Here is a 25,237-nt window from a genome sequence, read left to right on the forward strand (position 1 = left end):
CCAGTCAACAGTCGTCAGAGATGCCCGCCAGTCAACAGTCGTCAGAGCTGCCCGCCAGTCAACAGTCGTCAGAGCTGCCCGCCAGTCAACAGTCGTCAGAGCTGCCCGCCAGTCAACAGTCGCCAGAGAGGTCAGACTGCGCTGAACTGCCGGAGTGGCCAGACTGCGCTGAACTGCCGGAGTGGCCAGACTGCCCTGAACTGCCGGAGTGGCCAGACTGCCCCGAACTGCACCTGAGCCACCTCCAGGATAGGTGGGTTGGGGAGGGAGGGTGTAGCACAGTGCCGTCGGTGACGGCAGCCACCCTCCCTTCCCTCCCTTATTGTTTAGGGGTTATTGTTTATGGGTTTTTTGTTGGTGTTTTTCTGTTGGTAGGTGCATTCCGGGGTCTGCACCTTGAGGGGGAGGGTACTGTCACGTCGTGACCAGCAGATGGAGCTAGTGTTTTAGTTTTGGTCAGGACGTGGCATGTTTGTGTTGGGTATGTTTGTATTGTTGATTGGGACTTCCAATTGAAGGCAGGTGTGTTGAGTTGCCTTTGATTGGAAGTCCTATATAGGTGTGTGTGTTTTTCTTTGGGGTTGTGGGTGGTTGTTTTGCACTGCGTTTTTTAGCCTGCAAACTGTTGCTGCTGTCATGTTTATTGTTTCCTGTGGATGCTTTACTCCTTTTGTTGGGTAATTAAAAAATTAGTATTCACATACCTGCTGCGCCTTGGTTTATTTCAGAAGACAGCCGTTACAGAACCACCCACCAACACAGGACCAAGCAGCGGAAGAAGGCTGGCGAGGTAAGGGAGACCGAGAGGCACCCCCAATAATTTTTTAGGGGGGGGCACAAGGGGAGTTTTGCGGGGCAAGAATGGAGCCCCAGGCCAGCTCCCCGCACTAGCATGGAGGTGCGTGTTCACAATCTGGTATGCCCAGTACCAGCACCACGCACCAGGCTTCAAGTGCGTGAACCCAGCCTCGCCAGTCAACAGTCGTCAGTGCTGCCCGCCAGTCAACAGTCGTCAGTGCTGCCCGCCAGTCAACAGTCGTCAGTGCTGCCCGCCAGTCAACAGTCGTCAGAGCTGCCCGCCAGTCAACAGTCGTCAGAGCTGCCCGCCAGTCAACCGTCCTTAGTGCTGCCCGCCAGTCAACAGTCGTCAGTGCTGCCCGCCAGTCAACAGTCGTCAGAGCTGCCCGCCAGTCAACAGTCGTCAGAGCTGCCCGCCAGTCAACCGTCCTTAGTGCTGCCCGCCAGTCAACAGTCGTCAGTGCTGCCCGCCAGTCAACCATCACCAGAGCTGCCCGCCAGTCAACCATCACCAGAGCTGCCCGCCAGTCAACCATCACCAGAGCTGCCCGCCAGTCAACAGTCGTCAGAGCTGCCCGCCAGTCAACAGTCGTCAGAGCTGCGCGCCAGTCAACAGTCGTCAGAGCTGCCCGCCAGTCAACAGTCGCCAGAGAGGTCAGACTGCGCTGAACTGCCGTAGTGGCCAGACTGCGCTGAACTGCCGGAGTGGCCAGACTGCGCTGAACTGCCGGAGTGGCCAGACTGCGCTGAACTGCCGGAGTGGCCAGACTGCCCTGAACTGCCGGAGTGGCCAGACTGCCCCGAACTGCACCTGAGCCACCTCCAGGATAGGTGGGTTGGGGAGGGAGGTTGTAGCACAGTGCCGTCGGTGACGGCAGCCACCCTCCCTTCCCTCCCTTATTGTTTATGGGTTTTTTGTTGGTGTTTTTCTGTTGGTAGGTGCATTCCGGGGTCTGCACCTTGAGGGGGAGGGTACTGTCACGTCCTGACCAGCAGATGGAGCTAGTGTTTTAGTTTTGGTCAGGACGTGGCATGTTTGTGTTGGGTATGTTTGTATTGTTGATTGGGACTTCCAATTGAAGGCAGGTGTGTTGAGTTGCCTTTGATTGGAAGTCCTATATAGGTGTGTGTGTTTTTCTTTGGGGTTGTGGGTGGTTGTTTTGCACTGCGTTTTTTAGCCTGCAAACTGTTGCTGCTGTCATGTTTATTGTTTCCTGTGGATGCTTTACTCCTTTTGTTGGGTAATTAAAAAATTAGTATTCACATACCTGCTGCGCCTTGGTTCATTTCAGAAGACAGCCATTACAATTACTCACGATAAACGTTCACAAAAAGCATAACAATTATTTTAAGAATTATAGATACAGAACTCCTCTATGCACTCGATATGTCCGATTTTAAAATAGCTTTTTGGTGAAAGCACATTTTGCAATATTCTAAGTACATAGCCCAGCCATCACGGGCTAGCTATTTAGACACCCGGCAAGTTGATGCACATATCAGATTTGCTATTACAAAAGTTTGATTACCTTTTGTTGTCTTCGTCAGAATGCACTCCCAGGACTTCTACTTCAATAACAAATGTTGGTTTGGTCCAAAATAATCCATCGTTATATCCTAATAGCGGCGTTTTGTTCGTGCGTTCCAGACACTATCCGAATGGTAAATAAGGGTCGCGCGCATGGCGCAATTCGTGACAAAAAAAATCTAAATATTCCATTACCGTACTTCGAAGCATGTCAACCGCTGTTTAAAATCCATTTTTATGCCATTTTTCTCGTAAAAAAAGCGATAATATTCCGACCGGGAATATCCTTTTAGGTAAACAGACAAAGGAAGAGAAAGCTTTCGGTCGACGCGGGCACGAGCCTGAGTCTCACAGTACTGTGACCAGCCACTATCCAAACGCGCAACTTTTTTTCAGCCAGTGCCTGCAAAGCCACGATTCAGCGTTTTGCCGCCTTCTGAGAGCCTATGGCAGCCGTAGGAAGTGTCACGGGACAGCTAAGATCCTCACTCTTCAATAAACAGAGACAAGAAGAACGACACCTTGTCAGACAGGCCACTTCCTGCATGAAATCTTCTCAGGTTTTTGCCTGCCATATGAGTTCTGTTATACTCACAGACACCATTCAAACAGTTTTAGAGACGTTAGGGTGTTTTCTATCCAAAGCCAATAATTATATGCATATTCTAGTTACTGGGCAGGAGTAGTAACCAGATTAAATCGGGTACATTTTTTATCCAGCCGTGTCAATACTGCCCCCTAGCCCTAACACGTTAAACATATATTTTGTAACTGTTTGCGCGTTTTTGCACTTTTGCAATTGGCTGGAGGTTTCTCCTGACTCAATAAAGTGTGCGCCTGTTCACAACTCTCTGCTCTCCTGCACCTGACTTCGCTACCAGTATGCACACCCTTGACACAAATACAATGCTCTTAGTTTTTGAAATTTTTAGGACTAACTTATTCCTTGCCACCCATTCTGAAACTATCTGCAGCTCTTTGTTAAGTGTTGCAGTGATTTCACTCGCTGTAGTAGCTGACGTGTATAGTGTTGAGTCCCCCGCTTACATAGACACACTGGCTTTACTCATGTCATTAGGAAAGATTGAAAAAAGTAAGGGGCCTAGACAGCTGCCCTGGAGAATTCCTGATTTTACCTGGATTATGCTCCATTAAAGAACACCCTCAGTGTTCTATTAGACAGGTAACTCTTTATCCACAATATAGCAGGGGAGTGTAAAGACATACCACATACGTTTTTCCATCAGCAGACTATGATCGATAATGTCAAAAGCCGCACTGTGTAACAAAACAACTCCTGCAATCTTTTTATCATCACTTCCTCTCAGCCTATCATCAGTCATTTGTGTAAGTGCCGTGCTTCTTGAATTTCCTTTCCGATAAGCGTGCTGAAAGTTTACTGTAAAATAGCATTGTATCTGGTCAAACATAATTTTTTCTCCAAAAGTTTACTAAGGGTCGGTAACAAGCTGATTGGTCAGCTATTTCAGCCAGTAAAGGGGGCTTTACTATTCTTTGGTAGCAGAATGACTTTTGCTTCCCTCCAGGCCTGAGGGCACACACTAGCTAGTGGGCTTGGATTGAAGATATTGCGAATAGGAGTGGCAATATCGTCCTCTTTTATCCTCAGTAATTTCCCATCCAAGTTGTCAGACCCCAGTGACTTGTCATTGTTGATAGACAACAACCATTTTTTCACCTCTTCCACACTCACTTCAAATTTACGAAGCTTGTCTTTCATAATTTGGTAAGTTATACTTGGATGTGTGGTGTCAGTGTTTGTTGCTGGCATGTCATGCCTAAGTCTTGCCAATAAAAACAACATTTAAGTAATTGGCAATATCAATGGGTTTTGTGATGAATGAGCCATCTGATTCAATGAATGATGGAGCTGAGTTTTCCTTTTTGTCCAAAATATCATATAAGGTGTTTTTATCATTTATCTTTTTTCATAGTATAGTTTCTTATTCTTTTATTCAGTTTAGTCACATGATTTCTCAATTTGCAATACATTTGCCAATCAGTTATGCAGCCAGACTTTTTTGCTATTCCTTTTGCCTCATCCCTCTCAACCATACCATTTTTTAATTACTCATCAATCCATGGGGATTTAACAGTTTTAAGTAATTTTCTTAATGGGTGCATGCTTGTTAGTAACTGAAATAAACAATTTCATAAATGTGTCAAGTGCAGCGTCTGGTTGCTCTTCATTACACACCACAGACCAACAAATATTATTTACATCAATAACATTGGAATCAATACAAAATGTATTGTATTACCTCTTATACACAATATTAGGCCCTACCTTTGGGACTTTGGTTTTCGTAGATATGGCTACTATATTGTGGTCACTACATCCGATGGATTTAGATACTGCTTTAAAGCCAATTTCTGCAGCATTCTTAAAGATGTGATCAATACATGTTGATATTTTCATTCCTGTTCTGTTTGTCACTACCCTGGTAGGTTGACTGATAACCTGAACCAGGTTGCAGGCACTGGTTACAGTTTGAAGCTTTTTCTTAAGTAGGCAGCTTGATGAAAGACAGTCAATATTTAAATCACCCAGAAAGTATATCTCTGTTCATATCACATACGTTGTCAAGCATTTAACACATGTTAACCAGGTACTAAACTGTTAGCGCTTGATGGTCAATAGCAGCTTCCCAAAATAATGGGTTTTAGGTGAGGCAGATGAACCGGCAGGTAGCCTAGTGGTTAGAGCATTGGGCCAGTAATGGAAATGTTGCAGGATCGCATCCCTGAGCTGACAAATTAAAAACCTGTAGCCATATTATTTCAACAGTATTTAACATGAGATCCTCTCTAAGCTTTACAGGAATGTGGTTGTAAATATAAACAGCAACACCTCCACCATTGGCATTTCTGTCTTTTCTATTTTTTAGCACTTTCTGGGATGCTTGATTGTTTTCATTGCTTTACTGGGAAGCTTAGCAGAAGCAGACATGCTCATGTTATTTATGTTAGTGCAGGGTGAGCTGCACACAGTGGACCTCCTACTAGGGGACAGCGACTCAGTGCTAACAGTATAACTCTTGTTTATAGGCACATGATTACTGCATACAATAGCTGTAGGATCAGCAGAGGATAGACTACGTCTGCAGCTGCCGGCAATAGGTCCAGACCTCTCACCGCAGGCAGAGCTCCATCAGATCCAGAGAGAGGGAAAGGAGGCGAACTAGACGAAGAAGCCGCTGTTGGAGTCAGCGTAGTTGGAGTCAACACAGCTGTTGCAGACACAGGCAGTCCCAGCGATGAAGGCGCAGATACATCAGGCACCAGGGCGGCGAAGCTATTTTTCATGTTGAGATGCTCTGGAACTCTCACAGACACTCTAGTCCGTTTAGCAGCACACCACTGCCTTTGGTTTCGACAACTTGTGACATGGGACCAGCGCTGATTGGAACAATCCTCTTACTGTTCTCTGTCTACTCCAATACAAGATGGAGAAAGAGAAGCAGATGGAAATTACTTCCTTGGCAGGCAAGTTCCATGTAGCACAGGCCATTCGGATAGGGACAGATTACAAGGTGGGGATACATCTATAAAGTCCGAGCCCACAGAAGTTGAGAACGAGAAAGTTCCATTTTGCATTTTCCCATGAATTTTCCCAGAATTGAAATAGCCACCTCATTCCTGGAATCCTCCGCAAGCAAACAATTGCCACATTGGAACTGCGGACTGTCAATATTATCCCGGACAAGAGTGTATTATACACAGCTTCTACAGCGCCATGGAAACGGGGAAGTGGCTCTATTGCAACCTAGCTAGCTAGCTGGCTAGTTGGTAAACATCCAGTCCAAACCAGCAGGTTTCCACACAAACACTTATGAACAAAATAAAACTTAAGAAACAGCAGGCCGATACAATATTTGTCTCTATATTGAAACAAATTATAGACAGAAGCCTGCAAGCAGTAAAACAGAACTCAATTGATTGAATGGACATGAAATGTATTTTCAAAATGATTCAAATAGGCCTATAGACTACAGTTTATATTTTAATGCAGTCATCTCGGTTTTCATTCACTTGTTTGTATCAATTGCAAAGACATTGGCAACTTTGTATTTATAGTCAACCTGGTTCTGAAGTTATTGGCGATCACAGAGAGATGGATAAAACATGTGATTTTTCCATGATCTTCTGTGTATATAGTGACACGGGAGGGCAAAAAAAGCATCTAACGATGCACTTAGCTGGCGCTAGATTGTCAGCGTTTTCAAGTGAAACGTTAATTACGATGGTTTTGGGAAACAGCTCGGAGATTTAACGATGCTCCTACGAAGGTTCTAACAATGAATTTAGCATTAAGATGCTTTTGTGAAACCGGGCCCTGGTTAATTAATTCATATCCGTATCTTAAAACATTGAAGGGAGGAGAATCTGTGAAAGTACAAAATACATGTCCTGGTAGTTCATTGTTTGAATTATAGGAGTAGGCTATCCATGAACAATTATATTGTTGAACAGAAGAAAGGAGAGCTATATTTCAAACCTATTTCTGAGTTGCTAGGACAAGCCATGTGGAAATTAGCATCACTAATTGGGGGAATAAACTGTTGAATTTTGTTAGGAATATTGTTCAATCAAAATCAATAGCCTGACTATTTCTAAGATTGTAGGTTAGCCTACATTCATTTCTTCATTTCAAATGGACAGTTTGATAGACAACTCTAAAAGGCTGCCTATTTCAACCAAAGCTCTTGCTCTCTATTAATGTTAGATAAAGTCTAATAAGATTTTGGCCTACTGGTGATGAAAAATACACTGGTGTTGTTAAACGTGTGACAACCAGCCCGTCTCCCCTAATCTGCATCAGCTGTGCTCATAAATGCGAGTTTCAGAGATATGAAGTTATGGTATTGCGTGCATTTGATCAAATACTCACAGTTTAACAATAAACAACCAACATTACTGCTCACCTAAGGTACCAAACCTCTGTTTGGTCCGGACTGCGTTCTCACCTGCAGCGAACCACACCACGGGTGGAATCGGACTGAGACGACCCTTTTGGAGTGAACCACAGTGTGTTGTTTGTTGCGCATCCTAGTACGAATAGTGTTCACACCTGTCCAAACAAACCGAATTTATGGGGTAAACAAATCAGAGTTCAGAAAAAACGCTCCAACTAAAATAGGTGTGAAAGCCCCTTTACTAGTACAGACTCTGGATTGGTGTTATTTTATGATAGACAGTGAACATTGAAGCGAACATAAGATGAAGTTACTTGGCCAGGAAAAACTCCTTGCCCTACACATAATGTGATGCTCTATGGATATAGAGATGTACATGCAAGTGGAACCATAACAACAGGTGCTGACCTTAAAAATGGATAAGTGAAACTGACGTCATTGTGCTACTAACAGTACAGCTTCCTCCACTGTCCCTAGCACCTTACCGGGTTGAACCAGCTGATCACAAATACACGTGACCGTCCTCCTTGACAACATACCAACAAGTTGAGCTATAGAAAAGGATCCAATTCGATAGCTCTGTTAGTGACATTTCAAGCTAGCTCTTGAGTGAGCTTACAGCACGTTCTTATCTCCATTACATAAGCAAGTAGGGGCCAATCCTTTCAGATCTACACAAGTGCAGTAGGGGCTAGGGTTGTTCCTGTCTGCCTACCTGCCTGCGTCTGTCTGCCTGGCTGGCTGACATCCTGCATTGGTCTGTTTGTCCTGTCTGCATGCCTGTATCTGTCTGTCCTGCCTGTTTGCATGCTGGCGTCTGTCTTTCCGTCCATCCGTCCTTCCGTTTGTCTGTCTGTCTGAGTCTCTCACCAATTTCCAAATTGCAGATGTATTTTTTTTAGATACCTATCTTTTCACAAAAGCACACTTACAACCGAATTCTGGGCTGAATTTCTAGAATCAATGTAAATAGTTTGGTCAAGTATGCAAATAGTTTGGTGGGGAGAACTTCTACTGTATTTCCAATGGAGACAAATCGCAGACGTTTGCTGCGGTGGAAGAAAAAATAATTGATGCTTCATGCAGAGAAAAAGGGAGAGGAGAGCAGGCCACTCAAAGCAGGGGGACCAGAGAAAGGTTCCTCATAAAATATGGATGTAGACTTAAGATGGGCGTTGGAGCATGGAGCTGGAGAGAGACTGAGGACAGTGGAGCCATGTGCGTGCTCACACGACCCATGCAGCCGGCAACTGGTAAAGGTAAGCGGGTTCCTGTGTAGTACGTGCATGTGTGTGTGTGTGTGTGTGTGTGTGTGTGTGTGTGTGTGTGTGTGTGTGTGTGTGTGTACACATACAATACCAGTCAAAAGCTTAGACACACCTACTCATTCAAGCGTTTTTCTTTATTTTTACTATATTGCAGAATAATAGTGAATATATCAAAACTATGAAATAACACATATGGAATCATGTAGTAAACAAAAAAGTGTTAAACAAATCAAAATATATGTTATATTTGCGATTCTTTAAAGTAGCCACCCTTTGCCTTGATGACAGCTTTACACACTCTTTGCATTCTCTCAACCAGCTTCACCTGGAATGCTTTTCCAACAGTCTTGAAGGCGATCCCACATATGCTGATCACTTGATGGCTGCTTTTCCTTCACTCTGCGGTCCAGTTCATCCCAAACCATCTCAAATGGGTTGAGATCGGGTGATTATGGAGGCCAGGCCATCTGGTGCAGCACTCCGTTACTCTCCTTCTTGGTCAAATAGCCCTTACACAGCCTGGAGGTGTGTTGGGTCATTGTCCTGTTGAAAAACAAATGATAGTCATACTAAGCGCAAACTAGATGGGATGGCATATCGCTGCAGAATGCTGTGGTAGCTATACTGGTTAAGTGTGCCTTTAATTCTAAATAAATCACTGACAGTGTCACCAGCAAAGCACCACCACACCATCAAACCTCCTCTTCCATGCTTCATGGTGGGAACCACACATGCAGAGATTATCCTTTCACCTACTCTGCGTCTCACAAACACATGGCAGTTGGAACCAAAAATCTCAAATTTGGACTCATCAGAGCAAAGGACAGATTTCCACTGGTCTAATGTGCATTGCTCTTGTTTCTTGGCTAAAGCAAGTCTCTTCTTCTTATCCTCTTACATCTAGACGTTCCGCTAGCGGAACACCTGCTCCAATATCCAATGATAGGCGTGGCACGAATTACAAATTCCTCTAAAATACAAAAACTTCAATTTTTCAAACATATGACTATTTCACAGCATTTTAAAGACAAGACTCTCCTTTATCTAACCACACTGTCCGATTTCAAAAAGGCTTTACAGCGAAAGCAAAACATTAGATTATGTCAGCAGAGTACCCAGCCAGAAATAATCAGACACCCATTTTTCAAGCTAGCATATAATGTCACAAAAAAACAAAACCACAGTTAAATGCAGCACTAACCTTTGATGATCTTCATCAGATGACACACCTAGGACATTATGTTATACAATACATGCATGTTTTGTTCAATCAAGTTCATATTTATATAAAAAACCAGCTTTTTACATTAGCATGTGACGTTCAGAACTAGCATACCCCCCGCAAACCTCCGGTGAATTTACTAAATTACTCACGATAAACGTTCACAAAAAACATAACAATTATTTTAAGAATTATAGATACAGAACTCCATTGTGCAATCGAGGTGCCCGATTTTAAAATAGCTTTTCGGTGAAAGCACATTTTGCAATATTCTCAGTAGATAGCCCAGCCGTCACGTCTAGCTATTTAGACACCCACCAAGTTTAGCCATGACCAAAGTCAGATTTACTATTAGAAAAGTTTGATTACCTTTGGTGTTCTTCGTCAGAATGCACTCCCAGGACTGCTACTTCAATAACAAATGTTGGTTTGGTCCAAAATAATCCATAGTTATATCCAAACAGCGGCGTTTTGTTCGTGCGTTCAAGACACTATCCGAAAGGGTAAATAAGGGTGACGAGCATGGCGCAATTCGTGACAAAAAAAATCTAAATATTCCATTACCGTACTTCGAAGCATGTCAACCGCTGTTTAAAATCAATTTTTATGCCATTTTTCTCATAAAAAAGCGATAATATTCTGACCGGGAATCTGCGTTTAGGTAAACAGACGAAAGAAAACAAAGCATGGGGTCGACGCGGGCACGTGCCTGAGTCTCACAGTACTGTAACCAGCCACTACCCAAACGCGCTACTTTTTTTCAACCAGAGCCTGCAAAGCCACGATTCAGCTTTTTGCCGCCTCCTGAGAGCGCATGGGAGCCGTAGGAAGCGTCACGTAACAGCAGAGATCCTCTGTAATGGATAGAGATAATCAAGAAGGGCAAGAAATTGTCAGACAGACCACTTCCTGCATGGAATCTTCTCAGGTTTTGGCCTGCCATATGAGTTCTGTTATACTCACAGACACCATTCAAACAGTTTTAGAAACTTTAGGGTGTTTTCTATCCAAAGCCAATAATTATATGCATATTCTAGTTACTGGGCAGGAGTAATAATCAGATTAAATCGGGTACGTTTTTTATCCGGCTGTGTCAATACTGCCCCCTATCCCTATTAATGAAGCTGCCAGTGAAGGACTTGTGAGACTTCTGTTTCTCAAACTAGACACTCTAATGTACTTGTCCTCTTGCTCTTCCTCCCTCCTCTCTTTCTCCTGTGTTGCTGGGATGGCCAGGGTAAACTCAGGCTCTCTCTTCTCTGGTTGATCCAGCTTCTACTGCCATTTTCAAGACTGAAACCCGAGCAAGCAACACACACAAACACATATATATATACATATATATATTCAAAATGTTGAGGTCACTTAGAAATGTCCGTGTTTTTTAAAGAAAAGCACTTTTTCTGGTCCATTAAAATAACATAATATTGATCAGGAATACAGTGTAGACATTGTTAATGTTGTAAATGACTATGGTAGCTGGAAACAGCTGATTTCTTTATGGATTATCTACATAGGCGAACAGAGGCCCATTATTAGCAACCATCACTCCTCTGTTCCAAAGGTACGTTGTGTTAGCTAACCAAGTTTGTCATTTCAAAAGGCTAGTTGATCATTTGAAAACCCTTTTGCAATTATGTTAGCACAGCTGAAAACTGTTGAGCTGATCAGAAGCAATAAAACTGGCTTTCTTTAGACGAGTTGAATATCTGGAGTGTCAGCATTTGTGGGTTCAATTACAGGCTCAAAATGGTTAGAAACAAATAACTTTCTTCTGAATCTCGTCAGTATATTCTTGTTCTGAGAAATGAAGTCTATTCCATGCAAGAAGTTTGCAGTCTTTCCAGCTTCAGTTTGAAGTGACTGTGTTTGCTGTGTTGTTGGCTAGCTCCTCTGAACAACAGTGTCCTAACGAGAGAGCACATTTTCTATGCCAAGCTAAATTGTGCCTCATTAGCTCATTGTTATGGATATATCCAAATAAATATCAATAGAAAACAGCTTAAACAAATGCAGCTATTGTTGTTATTCTGTCTGCACTGTTTGATGTGTCTGTAAGTTAGCCGTAGTTGGCTAGCTAGCAAGCAAGGGATACAAACGTTGCCAGCCAGTATGGCAATGGAACATTTAGAACTAAAGACTGGGTTGCGTCCATAGATACAGAACAAAAAGATTGAACTACTTGGTATTGTCTCTGGCAACCGAACCAATAGAAGTAATGACCAGCCGGCTTGGGTAGCAATCCTAGATTTGTTTCAGGACTATATCTTGTGGAAGGATGATATAGTATGAATAAATTCATCAAAATAAATTTTTTAATGAAAATATGTCAATCATTATTTGATGAATAAATTAATCAAAATAATGTTTTTAATTAAAATATGTCAATCATTATTGCAGTCAGATGTAACCCGTTGTATAAAAGTGAAAATAATATTGGCATGTTTTGCCTGCCCTCGACTTTGTCTCGGGCCTAACAACACCCGTGCTAATTTATCTTCCAAACACTGGCTGCTCGGGCATTATCACTTAATTAAAGAATTTGAAGTTAGGATAGCTTGAACGTTTTAAAGTTGGTTTCATAGCTTAATTGGCCAAGGAGCGGGACCATTTTGAATAGCTACCATTCAAACCCATGTTAATGTATTCCAATTTTATATGGCTGTAATTCAAAAAGCGTAAATACTAGAAAAAATCTGGATGCAAGCAAACTAAGTAGTGTCAGTCTTAACATCTCAACGTTGGTTTAGAGTTTATAGCTTAAATGGTGAAAGAGGAGAGGCGTGTAGAATTTGTGATTTTTTTTTAACCATTCAAGTCTATGGGCTTATTTTTGTCATTTAATTGCATTGGTAGCTCATTTTAATATTTTTGTAGTACAAAAAGTATTAACGCTATAAAAAATATTTTCTCAATGTAAGTTGGAGCAGTCTGAAAGTTAGTTTTGTTTTAATTGCTTGCATCGTTTAATCTCTAGAGCGAGGGGAGGAAATCAAATAATAAGAAAAACTAGACATGTGGGAAGGGAAAGGGGCATACCTAGTCAGTTGTACTCCTGATTGCATTGAACTGAAATGTGTCTTCCGCATTTAACCCAAACCCTCTGAATCAGAGAGGTGCAGGGGGATGCCTTAATCAACATCATCAGCGCCCTGGGGAACAGTGGGTTAACAGTCTTGATCAGGGGCAGAACAACAGATTTGTACCTTGTCAGCTCAGGGATTCGATCAAGCAACCTTTCGGTTACTGGCCCAATGCTCCTACCCGCCAGGCTTCCTGCTGCCCCAGGTAGTTGTATATTTGTGGTCAATAGTTGTGGTTCATTAGTTGTGATCAGTAGTTCTGTGGTTGTGATAAGTAGTTATGGTCAGTAATTTTGTGGGTTTAATTGGTGTGGTCATTAGTTATGTGGTTCATTACTTGTGGTCAGTAGTTGCTTTGTTTTTTGTTGTGTTGTTCAGTAGTTTTGTGGTCAGTTATTGTGGTCAGTAGTTTTGGTCAGTATTTGTTTTCAGTAGTTGTGTGGTTCATTAGTTGTGGTCAGTAGTTTTGTGGTTGTTGTCAGTAGTTGTATTCAGTAGTTGTGGTCAGCAGTTTGTTGGTTGTGGTCAGTAGTTGTGGTCGGCAGGTTTGGTCAGTAGTCTTGTGGTTGTCATCAGTAGCTGTGGTCAGTAATGGTCATTAGTTGTGGTCTGTAGTTGCGTGGTATGTAGATTGTTTTGTCAGTAGTTATGTGGTTATGGTCAGTAATTGTGGTCAATAATGTTGTCAGCAGTTGTGTAGTTTTGGTCAGTAGCTGTTTTTGAGTAGTTTGGTGGTTATTCATTGTTGTCAGTAGTAGTGTGTTTGAGGTCAGTAGTTGTGTGGTTCATTTATTGTGGTCAGTAGTTATGTGGTTGTGGTCCGTGGTTGTAGTCAGTAGTTTTCGTAGTCATTTGGTTCAGTAGTTGTCATCAGTATGTGTATGAGTGTGGTCTGTAGGTGTGGTCTGTAGTTGTGGTCAGTTGTTTTGTGGTCAGTTGTTTTGTGGTTGTGGTCAGTACTTGTGGTTTAGTTTGTGTGGTTGCTAGGTTGGTGTGGTTGCTAGCTGTTACTGTGATCAGTAATTGTGATCAGTTATTTTGTGGTTGTGGTCAGTAGCTGTTGTCAGTAGTAGTGGCTGGTACTGTTGTGGTCAGCAATTGTTGTCTTTAGTTGTGGTTTGTAGATTTGTGGTCAGTAGCTTTGTTGTCATTCGTAGTGATCAGTGGTTGTGTTTAGTAGCTGTGGTCAGTAGTTGTGTGGTCAGCAGTTGTTTAGTTGTGGTCAGTAGTTTTGTTCAGTAGTTGTTGTGATCAGTAGTTTTGGTCAGTAGTTTTGTGGTCAGTAGTTGTGGTCAGTAGTTGTGTGGTTGTGGTCAGTAACTGTGTGGTTGTAATCAGTAGCTGTGGTCAGTAGTTGTGTGGTCCATAGTTTTGTGGTCAGTAATTGTGTGGTTGTTGTCAGTAGTTGTAGTCAATAGTTGTGTTTTTGTGGTGATACTTTGTGGGGTTCAGTAGTTGTAGTCGGTAGTTTTGGTCAGTAGTTGATAGTAGTTGTGGTCAGTAAGTGTAGTCTGTAGTAGTGATCAGTAGTTGTGTGGTTGGCAGTAATGTGGTTGATTAATCTTGGTCAGTTGTTATGTTGTTGTAGTCAGTAGTTGTAGTCAGTAGTTGTGGTCAGTAGTTGAGTGATTGTGGTAAGTAGGTGTGTTAGGTAGTCGTGGTCAATAGATTTGTGGCTGTGGTAAGTCGTTGTGGTCAGTAGTTGTGGTATATAGTTGAATGTTATGTAGATTGTTTGGTCAGTCGTTTTGTTACTGTGGTCAGTAAATGTGGTTTAGTTGGTGTGGTTATTAGTTGTGTAGCTTTGGTCAATAGTAGGGAATTCATTAGTTGGTCAGTAACTGGGGTCAGTATTTGTGGTCAGTAGTGGTCAGTTGATTTGTTTTGTAGATAGTGATTTGTTTTGTGTGGTTAGTAGTTTTGTGGTTGTGGTCAGTAGATGTTTGGCTGTAATCAGTAGTTCTGGTCAGTAGTTGTGTGCTTCATATTTTTATGCAGTAATTGTTTGATTGTGGTCAGTAGTTGTGGTCAGGAGTTGTGTTGTGGTCATACATTGTGGGGTTCAGTAGTTTTGTGGTCAGTAGTTGTGGTCAGTAGCTGTGGTAATTGTGGTCAGTAGTTGTGGGCAGCAGTGGTCATTCGTTGTGGTCTGTAGTTGCATGGTATGTATATTGTTTTGTCGGTTGTTGTGTGGTCGGTAGTTGTGGTCAGCAGTTGTGTAACTGTGGTCAGTAGCTGTTGTGGTCAGTAGTTGTGATCAGTAGTTGTAGTCAGTAGTTGTGTGGTTAGTAGTTGTGTGTTTGTGGTCAGTAGATGTGTGGTTGTAATCAGTAGCGATGGTCAGTAGTTGTGTGGCCCATAGTTTTGTGGTCAGTTTTGTGGGTTTGTGGTCAGTAGTTGTGATCAGTAGTTGTGTTGTTGTGGTCATACATTGTTGGGTTCAGTAGTTCTGTGGTTCAGTAGTAGTGGTCAGTGGTTGTGGGGTTTTTATCAATAGTTTCGGTAAGTAGCAGGGGTGTTCATTAGTTGTGGTCAATTGTTTTTTGGTCAAGGTCAGTAGTTAGTCAGTTGGTGTGGTCAATAGTTGTGGCCAGTAGTTGTGTTCTGTGGTCAGTAGATGTGTGGTTGTAATCAGTAGTTGTATGGTCCCTAGTTTTGTGGTCAGTAATGGTGTTGTTGTGGTCAGTAGTTCTGTGGTCAATGGTTGTGTAGTTGTGTTCATACTCATACGTTGTGCGGTTCAGTAGCTCTGTGGTCAGTGGTTGTGTGGTTGTGGTAAGACATTTTGGTCAGTAGTTGTGGTCAGTAGTTTTGATACATATTTTTGGTAAATAGCTGTGTGGTTCATTAGTTGTGTTCAGTAGTAGGGAGGGTCATTAGTTGTGGTGATTCTTTTTTGGGTCGTGGTCAGTAATTAGTCAGCAGTTGTGGTCAATAGTGATCAGTAGTTTTGGTCAATCATTTTGATAAGTAGTTTTGTGGTTGAGGTCAGTAGTTGTGATCTGTAGTTGTGTCATCAGTAGTTGCAGTCAGCAGTTGTATGGTTGTATGGTTGTAGTTTTGGTCAGTCTCTTTTGTGGTATCAGTTTTGGTCAGTAGGTGTAGTCAGTAGTAGTGATGAGTAGTTGTTTGGTTGGCAGTATTGTGGTTGATTAGTCTTTGTCAGTAGTTATTTATAGTCAGTAGTTTTGGTCAGTAGTTGTGGTCAGTAGTTGAGCGATTGTGGTAAGTAGTTGTGGTTGGTAGTCATGGTCAATAGATTTGTGGCTGTGGTCAGTAGTTGGGGTCAGTAGCTGTGGTCTGCAGTTGTTTGGTCAGCAGGTTTGTGGCTGTGGTCAGTAGTTGTCGTCAGTAGTAGTGATCAGTAGTAGTCATTGGTTGTGGTCTATAGTTTGACTTTATGTAGACTGTTTGGTCAGTAGCTGTGTTGTTTTGGTCAGTAATTGAGGTCAGTAGTTGTGTTGTCAGTAACTGTGGTCAGCAGTTGTTTCGTTGGGGTCAGAAGTTGTGGTCTCTAGTTGTGGTCTGTCGTTGTGTGGTCAGAAGTTGTGGTCTGTAGTTGTAGTCAGTAGTTGTGTGGTTAGTAGTTGTGTGTTTGTGGTCAGTAGATGTGTGGTTGTAATCAGTAGCTGTGGTCAGTAGTTGTGTGGCCCATAGTTTTGTAGTCAGTGATGCTGTGTTTGGGTCAGTAGTTGTCATCAGTAGTTGAGTTGTTGTGGTCATACATTGTGGGGTTCAGTAGTTCTGTGGTTCAGTAGTAGTGGTCAGTAGTTGTGTGTTTTTTTATCAATAGTTTGGGTAAGTATCAGGGAGGTTCATTAGTTGTGGTCACTCGTTTCTTGATCGAGGTTAGTAGTTAGTCAGTAGTTTTGTTCAGTAGTTGTGTGGTCAGTAGGTGTGGTCAGTAGTTGTGTGGCTGTGGTCAGTAGATATGTGGTTTTAATTAGTAGCTGTGTGGTCCATAGTTTTGTGGTCAGTAATGTTGAGGTTGTGGTCAGTAGTTATGGTCAATGGTTGTGTTGTTGTGGTCGTACGTTGTGCGGTTCAGTAGTTCTGTGGTCAGTGGTTGTGTGGTTGTGGTAAATAGTTCTGGTCAGTAGTTGTGGTCAGTAGTTTTAATACGTATTTTTGGTAAATAGCTGTGTATTTCATTAGTTGTGGTCAGTAGTTCTGTGGTTTGGCTCAGTAGTTGTAGTCAGTAGTTATAGTCAGTAGTGGTCTGTCGTTTTGGTGAGTATTTGTCCAGCTCAGTTGTTGTGGTCAGTAGTTGATCGATTGTAGTAGTGGTCAGTAGTGGTCATTAGTTGTGGTATGTAGTAGCGTGGTATGTAGATTGTTTGGTCAGTAGTTGTGTAGTTGTGGTCAGTAGTTTTGGTCAGTTGCTTTTGTAGTCAGTAGTTCTGGTCAGAAGTTATGTGGTCAGTAGTTGTGGTCAGTACTGGTCAAAAGATTTGGTCAGTGATTTTTGTAAGCAGTTGTGGTCAGTAGTTGTGTGGTTTTTATCAATAGTTTTGGTAAGTAGTAGGGAGGTTCATTAGTTGTGGTGATACTTTTTTGGGTCGTGGTCAGAGGTTAGTCAGCAGCTGTGGTCAATAGTGATCAGTAGTTTTGGTCACTCGTTTTGATAAGTAGAAGTGCGGTTCAGTAGTCGTGGTCAGTAGTTGTGTGTTTGTGGTCAGTAGTTGTGGTCAGTAGTTTTGTGGTTGTGGTCAGTAATTGTGGTTAGTAGTTTTTTGGTCAGTAGTTTTGTGGTTGTGATCTGTAATTGTGGTTAGTAGTTTTGGTCAGTGGTTGTGCAGTTGTGGTCACTAGTTTTGGTCAGTAGTTGTGTAGTTGTGGTCAGTAGCTGGGGTCAGTAGTTGTAGTCAGTGGTGGCCAATAGTTTTGGTTAGTAGTTTTGTGGTTGAGGTCAGTAGTTGTGATCTGTATTTGTGTCGTCAGTAGTTGCGGTCAGCAGTTGTGTGGTTGTGGTCTGGAGTTTTGGTCAGTATCTTTTGTGGCATCAGTTTTGGTCAATAGTTGGGTTCAGAAGTGTTCAGTAGTGTTGGTCAGTTGTTTTGGTAAGTAGAAATGTGATTGAGTAGTTGTGGTTAGTAGTTCTGTGTTTGTGGGCAATAGTTGTGTTGTTCATGTTTTGTGGTCAGTAGTTCTGTGGTTGTGGTCAGTGGTTGTAGTCATTGGTTGTGGTCTGTAGAGGTCAGTTGTTATGTTGTGAGTAATTGTCTGTTTGTGGTCAGTAAATGTGTGGTTGTGTTTAGTAGCTGTGGTCAGTAGTTGTATGGTCAGCAGTTGTTTGGTTGTGGTCAGTAGTTTTGTTCAGTAGCTGTTGTGATCAGCAGTTTTGTTCAGTAGTTTTGTGGTCAGCAGTTGTGTGGTCAGTAGTTGTGTGGTTGTGGTCAGTAAATGTGTAGTTGTAATCAGTAGTTTTGGTCAGTAGTTGTGTGGTCCATAGTTTAGTGGTCAGTAATTGTGTGGTTGTGGTCAGTAGGTGTTGTCAATAGTTGTGTTGTTGTGGTGATACTTTGTGGGGTTCAGTAGATGTAGTTGGTAGTTGTATAATTGTGGCCTGTAGTTGTGGTCAGTAATTGTGGTCAGTTGTTCTGTTCTTGTGGTCAGTAGGTGTAGTCAGTAGTAGTGATCAGTAGTTGTGTGGTTGGCAGTAATGTGGTTGATTAGTCTTGGTCAGTAGTTATGTTGTTGTAGTTGTAGTCAGTAGTTGTGGTCAGTAGTTGAGCGATTGTGGTATGTAGTTGTGGTAGGTAGTCGTGGTCAGTAGATGTGTGACTGTGGTCTGTAGTTATGTGGTCAGCTGTTTTGTGGTTGTGGTCAGCAGCAGGCGTCAGTAGTAGTCATTAGGTGTGGTCTATAGTTGAACATTATGTAGATTGGTCAGTAGTTGTGTTGTTATGGTCATTAATTGCAGTCAGCAGTTGTGTTGTCAGTAGCTGTGGTCAGCATGTGTGTAGTTGGGGTCAGTAGTTTTGGTAAGTAGCTGTTGTGGTCAGTGGTGAATGTTAGTAGTTGTTCGGTCTGTAGTCAGTGGTCAGTGGTGATGTGATCATTGTGTTGTTGCGGTCAGTAGATGTGTAGTTGTGGCCAGTAGTTGCGGTCAGTAATTTTTTGGCCATGGTCAGCAGTTGTGGTCAGTCGGGATCAGTAGTTTTGATCAGTAGTTGTGGTCACTAGTTGTGTGTTTGTGGTTAGTAGTTGGGGTTCTGGTCAGCATTGGTGGACAGAAGTTTTGATCAGTGATTTTTTGGTTGTGATCAGTAATTGTGGTTTAGTTGGTGTGGTTAGTAGTTGTGTAGTTGTGGTCATTAGCTGGGGTCAGTAGTTGTGGTGAGTAGTGGTCAGTAGTTTTGGTTACTAGTTTTGTGGTTGTGGTCAGTAACTGTGGTGAGTAGTTGTGGTCAGTAGTGATCATTCATTTTGATCAGTACTTTGATGGTAGATGGTCATTATTGGTGTTGTTGTGGTCATACGTTGTGCGGTTCAATTGTTCTGTGGTCAGTAGTTGTGTGGTTGTGGTATGTAGTTTTCAGTATCTGTGGTCGTGGTCAGTAGTTGTGGTTTAATTGTTGTGGTCATTAGTTGTGTGGTTTTGGTCAGTCGTGCTTTTTAAGTATATGTGTGGTTCAGTAGTTGTGGTTAGTATATGTGTGTTAGTTGTCAGTACTTGTGTGGTCAGTTTTAGTCAACGGATATTCGCGCTTTCAAACCTCAATAGCTTTCAAACCACTTGAGCCACAGACTCCAAATAAGTGTCATGATGTTGGAAAAATTGCGCACAACATTGCACAGGTCTTATTTTTACGATTTGGACATTATTTCGCTTTCCAAAGCTAATAAACATGTGGAAATGTGACCAGCATTTTGTATTCCTAGTTGAATTAGTTAGGGAGCGTAAACAAAGTACAAACTTTTTTTACATTCAAATTTCAATAGCTCCTTGGTCATGTGACCTAGTGACTTCAAACAAGGTTCCGAATGTCCACTGAGTGGGCCTACATATCGCACATCCTTTAGTTTGTCCATTTTCATCTCACACGTTTTTACATTAATTTGTCAATTTTCATCTCACAAGATTTTAAATTAATTTAAAAAAGTAAAACTTCAATAGCTCCTTGGTCATGTGACCTAGTTACTTCAAACAAGGTTCAGAATGTCCACTGACTACCCTTCTATATTGCACACCCTTTAGTTTGTCAATTTTCATCTCACAAGATTTTACATGAATTTTCCAAAATGTTAAATTTCAATAGCTCCTTGGTCATTTACATTTTGAAAAATTCATGTAAAATCATGTGAGATGAAAATGGACAAACTAAAGGGTGTGCAATGTGTAGGCCCACTGTGTGGTCAGCAGTTGTGTAGTTGCGGTCAGTAGCTGTTCTGGTCAGTTATTGTAGTCAGTAGCTGTTATCAGTAGTTGTATGACTGTGGTCTGTACTTGTGGTCAGTTGTTTTGTGGTTGTGGTCAGTAGTTGTAGACAGTAGTAATGGTCAGTCATGTTCTGGTTGTGTGTGGTTGTTGTGTGGTTCAGTAGTTGTGGTCAGTAGCGGTCAGTAGTTGTGATTAGTAGTCGTGTGTCCGTGGTCAGTAGTTAGTCAGTCATTTTGGTCAGTAGTTTTGATTCATAGATTTGTGGTTGTGGTCAGTAATTTTGTGGCTGTGGTCAGAAGTTGTGGTCGGTAGGTGTGGTCTGTAGTTGTGTGGTCAGCAGTTGTGGTCAGTCGTTTTGTGGTTGTAGTCAGTATCTGTGGTCAGTAGTTGTGGTCAGTAGCGGCCATTAGTTGTGGTCTGTGGTTGCATGTTATGTAGATTGTTTGGTCAGTAGTTGTGGTCAGCAGTTGTGCAGTTGTGGTCAGTAGAGGTTGTGGTCAGTTGTTGGAGTCAGTAGTTGTTTGATCAGTAATTGTGGTCAGTAATGTGATCAGTGTGATCAGTAGCTGTGTGTTTAGTTCATTAGTTGTATGATTGTGGTCTGTACTTGTGGTCAGTATTTGTGGTCAGTTGTTTTGTGGTTGTGGTCAGTTGTTGTAGACAGTAGTAATGGTCAGTCGTTTTCTGGTTGTGTGTGGTTGTTGTGTGGTTCAATAGTTGTGGTCAGTAGTGGTCAGTAGTTGTGGTTTGTAGTTGTGTGGTTGTGGTCAGGTGTTGTGGTCAGTAGTTGTTTTCAGTTATTTTGATCTGTGCTTTTGGTAAGTAGCTGTGTGGTTCATTAGTTGTGGTCAGTAGTTTTGTGATTGTGGTCAGTAGTTGTGTGTTTGTGGTCAGTAGTTGTGTTGTTCATTAGTTGGGGTCAGTAGTTGTGTGGTTCATTAGTTGTGGTCAGTAGTTTTGTGATTGTGGTTAGTAGTTGTTGTCAGTTATGGTCAGTATCTGTGGTCGTGGTCTGGAGTTGTGGTTTAATTGTTGTGGTCATTAGTTGTGTGGTTTTGGTCAGTCGTGCTTTTTAAGTAGATGTGTGGTTCAGTAGTTGTGGTTAGTATATGTGTGTTAGTTGTCAGTACTTGTGTGGTTCATTAGTTGTGGTCAGTAGTTCTGTGGGTGTGGTCAGTAGGTGTGGTCTGTAGTTTTCTGGATGTGGTGATAAGTTGTGTGGACAGCAGTTCTGTTCAGTTGTGTAACATCAGGTGAATGCTTTTTGCACCCTAAAAGATCCATTGTAAAGTCATTCGCACATCTGGACAGTTTTTGTGTTTTGAGAACATGCTGTATCTGTTGTGATGTCCCACATTGCTCTCACCAGACTTTTCCCACAACCTAATGAAACATTCTGGAAACCTTTAAAGAACAGATTAAATGTGTACTAGCAATGTTCTTGGAACACCAGGCAAATGTTTTATACAAACATTATATAACAATCACCAAGACGGGACGTTCTTTGTGTTATGAGAACATTTGCTGTGACCTAACAAATGGTCTGGGAACCTCCACAGAACCAATTTTGGTATGCTGGGTAGGCTTTAATAAGGCATTTAGTCAGTAGTTTTTCTTTTTATTATATTAAATGTTATTTATTTAAATAAATAGTTATTCACATCTACGATTTTTGCTGGGTCTAGCACAGGCAGAGTGGTCCCGTGGTCTTCTGGTACCAGTGCTGTGGGAAAGGATGCATAGCAGGATGCTTAGCAGAGAAAGATCAGAGGTGAGTGTAGTGGAGTTAGGAGGAAAACAGAGAGACATATGAACTGCCAGTTCTGTAATATGTTGGATCTCTATGTAATAGCAATTACCACTTAGTAGTGACAGACCGATTGACTGACAGACAGAAAGACAGAGTGACAACAGAGGAGCATGTTGCACTTGTCTTAAAGATGTGCTGGTTAAAATGAGATGGTTATAAAGGATGACAATGTTTCACCGGTTACTAGTACAGTAAAAGTTGAGAAACACTCTACTATAGTGTTCTGCCTATGGTATGTGTCATTATCATTACTGCCTATACAGTTGAAGTCGGAAGTTTACATACACTTAGGTTGGAGACATTTAAACGCATTTTCATCCACTCCACAAATGTCTTGTTAACAAACTTTAGTTTTGGCAAGTCGGTTAGGACATCTACTTTATGCATGACACAAGTAATTTTTCCAACAATTGTTTACAGACAGATTATTTCACTTATAATTCACTGTATCACAATTCCAGTGGGTCAGAAGTTTACACACAGTGGGGGGGGGGGGGTATTTGATCCAATGATGATTTTGTACGTTTGCCCACTTACAAAGAAATGATCAGTCTATAATTTTAATGGAAGGTTTATTTGAACAGTGAGAGACAGAATAACAACAACAAAAATCCGGAAAAACGCATGTCAAAAATGTTATACAATTATTTGCATTTTAATGAGGGAAATAAGTATTTGACCCCTCTGCAAAACATGACTTAGTACTTGGTGGCAAAACCCTTGTTGGCAATCACAGAGGTCAGACGTTTCTTGAAGTTGGCCACCAGGTTTGCACACATCTCAAGAGGGATTTTGTCCCACTCCTCTTTGCAGATCTTCTCCAAGTCATTAAGGTTTCAAGGTTGATGTTTGGCAACTTGAACCTTCAGCTCCCTCCACAGATTTTCTATGGGATTAAGGTCTGGAGACTGGCTAGGCCACTCCAGGACCTTAATGTGCTTCTTCTTGAGCCACTCCTTTGTTGCCTTGGCCGTGTGTTTTGGGTCATTGTCATGCTGCAATACCCATCCACGTCCCATTTTCAATGCCCTGGCTGAGGGAAGGATGTTCTCACCCAAGATTTGACGGTACATGGCCCCGTCCATCGTCCCTTTGATGTGGTAAAGTTGTCCTGTCCCCTTAGCAGAAAAACACCCCCAAAGTTTAATGTTTCCACCTCCATGTTTGACGGTGGAGATGGTGTTCTTGGGGTCATAGGCAGCATTCCTCCTCCTCCAAACACGGCGAGTTGAGTTGATGCCAAAGAGCTCCATTTTGGTCTCATCTGACCACAACACTTTCACCAGTTGTCCTCTGAATCATTCAGATGTTCATTGGCAAACTTTAGACGGGCAGGTATATGTATTCTTGAGCAGGGGGACCTTGCGGGCGCTGCAGGATTTCAGTCCTTCACGGCGTAGTGTGTTACCAATTGTTTTCTTGGTGAGTATGGTCCCAGCTGCCTTGAGATCATTGACAAGATCCTCCCGTGTAGTTCTGGGCTGATTCCTCACCGTTCTCATTATCATTGCAACCCCACGAGGTGAGATCTTGCATGGAGCCCCATGCCGAGGGACATTGACAGTTCTTTTGGTTTCTTCCATTTGCGAATAATCGCACCAAATGTTGTCACCTTCTCACCAAGCTGCTTGGCCATGGTCTTGTAGCCCATTCCAGCCTTGTGTAGGTCTACAATCTTGTCCCTGACATCCTTGGAGAGCTCTTTGGTCTTGGCCATGGTGGAGAGTTTGGAATCTGATTGATTGATTGCTTCTGTGGACAGGTGTCTTTTTTACAGGTAACAAGCTGTGGTTAGGAGCACTCCCTTTAAGAGTGTACTCCTAACCTCAGCTCGTTAACTGTATTAAAGACACCTGGGAGCCAGAAATCTTTCTGATTGAGAGGGGGTCAAATACTTATTTCCCTCATTAAAATACAAATCAATTTATAACATTTTTGACATGTGTTTTTCTGGATTTTTTTGTTATTCTGTCTCTCACTGTTCATATAAACCTACCATTAAAATTATAGACTGATCATTTCTTTATCAGTGGGGAAACGTACAAAATCAGCAGGGGATCAACTACTTTTTTCCCCCACTGTATATTAAGTTGACTGTGCCTTTAAACAGCTTTAAAATGTCCAGATAATGATGTCATGGCTTTAGAAGCTTCTAATAGGCTAATCAACATCATTTCCCAGCTCCCAGCTGCCCACTGCACTGAGGATAGGAGCATTTTTCAATGGCTGGCCATGCTTTCCACCTGGCTACCCCTACCGCGGTCAACAGCACTGCACCCCCCACAGCTACTCGCCCAAGCCTTCCCCATTTCTCCTTCTCCCAAATCCAGTCAGCTGATGTTCTAAAAGTGCTGCAAAATCTGGACCCTACAAATCAGCCGGGCTAGACAATCTGGTCCCTCTCTTTCTAAAATTATTTGCCGACATTGTTGCAACCCCTATTACTAGCCTGTTCAACCTCTCTTTCGTGTCGTCTGAGATTCCAAAAGATTGGAAAGCAGCTGCTGTCATCCCCCTCTTCAAAGGAGGGGACACTCTTGACCCAAACTGCTACAGACCTATATCTATCCTACCCTGCCTTTCTAAGGTCTTTGAAAGCCAAGTCAACAAACAAATTACCGACCATTTCGAATCCCACCGCACCTTCTCCGCTATGCAAACTGGTTTCAAAGCTGGTCATGGGTGCACCTCAGCCACACTCAAGGTCCTAAATGATATCGTAACCGCCATCGATAAGAAACAATATTGTGCAAACGTATTCATTGACCTGGCCAAGGCTTTCGACTCTGTCAATCACCACATCCTCATCGGCAGACTCAACAGCCTTGGTTTCTCAAATGATTGCCTTGCCTGGCTCACCAACTACTTCTCTGATAGAGTTCAATGTGTCAAATCAGATGGCCTGTTGTCCGGGCCTCTGGTAGTCTCTATGGGGGTGCCACAGGGTTAAATTCTTGGGCCAACTCTTTTCTCTGTATACATCAATGATGTCGCTCTTGCTGCTGGTGGGTCTCTGATCCACCTCTATGCAGATGACACCATTCGGTATACTTCTGGCCCTTCTTTGGACACTGTGTTAACTACCCTCCAGACGAGCTTCAATGCCATACAACTCTCCTTCCGTGGCCTCCAACTGCTCTTAAATACAAGTAAAACTAAATGCATGCTCTTCAACCGATCGCTGCCCGCACCTGCCCGCCTGTCCAG

Source organism: Salmo salar, chromosome 10 (assembly GCF_965601325.2).
Source record: "Salmo salar chromosome 10, fSalSal1, whole genome shotgun sequence".
NCBI classification, from domain to species: Eukaryota; Metazoa; Chordata; class Actinopteri; order Salmoniformes; family Salmonidae; genus Salmo; species Salmo salar.